This window comes from Octopus bimaculoides, chromosome 4 (genome assembly GCF_001194135.2).
Source record: "Octopus bimaculoides isolate UCB-OBI-ISO-001 chromosome 4, ASM119413v2, whole genome shotgun sequence".
NCBI classification, from domain to species: domain Eukaryota; kingdom Metazoa; phylum Mollusca; class Cephalopoda; order Octopoda; family Octopodidae; genus Octopus; species Octopus bimaculoides.
This window is the reverse complement of record NC_068984.1, coordinates 112386706-112388062: the sequence shown is the minus strand read 5'-3', so window position 1 is coordinate 112388062 and position 1357 is coordinate 112386706. Positions and strand designations below refer to the sequence as shown.

At 23.1% G+C, this 1357-nt stretch overlaps 1 protein-coding gene across 3 annotated transcripts in view; it reads right to left on the bottom strand.

Annotated features, from left to right (window-relative positions):
* LOC106878542 (myocyte-specific enhancer factor 2C) overlaps positions 1-1357 on the bottom strand; it is a 350263-nt gene that overhangs the window by 218290 nt on the left and 130616 nt on the right. The gene's annotated exons all lie outside the window — the stretch shown is intronic.

Genomic DNA, 1357 nt, shown 5'->3' with positions numbered 1-1357 from the left:
ATATGTGTGTGTGTGTATATATATATATATATATATATATATATATATACACATTTATATACAGAGAGAGAGAGAGAGAGGGAGAGAGATGTATATAAAACTAAATACACATCATAAAGAAGTATATATTGAGATACATATTAAAAATATACATCTACATACATTCTCTTATATAAGTAATTCGTAAATATTCATGTGTATATGTGTATACACACATATAATGTATACATAAAGATATATATAAAGTATGTGATATATATATATATATATATATATATATATCTATATATATGTGTGTATACACATGGATTTATCCACACAAACTGGAATTTATAAATAACAATATAGACATACATACATATACAGGGTGTCCACAAAGTCCGGGTACATGGGGATTAACACATATTTTAAAAAATCATTATTTCTTATATTTAATTGTTTATGTTATGATTTTATTAACTCCATGTACCCACATGAGGATTAATACATACTTTAAAAAATTATTATTTCTTATGTTTAATTGTTTATGGTATGATTTTATCTACTCCATGTACCCAGACATTGTGGACACCCTGTATATATATATTTATTTATTTATCTGTATCCACATACACAGATGCACACTCAAAAAAAAAAAAACTCATGTATGTACACACTTGCAATCACATTTACACATATACATACATCATATAAACAAGTAGATACATGTACATTGTATGTTTGATACAGGTGAAATGGTTTAAAGTTCACACTTGTAAAATATATACAAGATTCTGGCCAAAGAAAGAAAATATGAAATTCTACTATGCAAGACCTAACTTCCGATATTACGCCATGAAGGAATTATAAGGTGTTATTGAAATGAATATGTTACAAAACAATTCATCCAAAGACCCAGTGTTCGGTACATGATAGTGCTAATAACAATAATAAACAAAATAATGATAATAATAACAATAGTTATAGTTATAATACTAACTAATACACATATATTTTTATATACATATATGTGTGTCTGTGTATGTATATGCACGTTGACATATATATACACATATATACATACATTTACATATATACATATACACACATATATACATACATTTACATATATTCATATACATACATATAAGTCAGTTATTTTTTTCATTTCTCTTATCATTCTTAATATCCCTTATACTACTCTTTCATTCTTATAATTAATTGTATATATATACATATAGAAATATTTTTTTTTTTGGCTTTTGATAACTGATACATATTAATATATATATTCAAATGATATGTACATATATATATCCATTAACATATTAATATTCATATATATATATATATATATATATATATATATATATATATA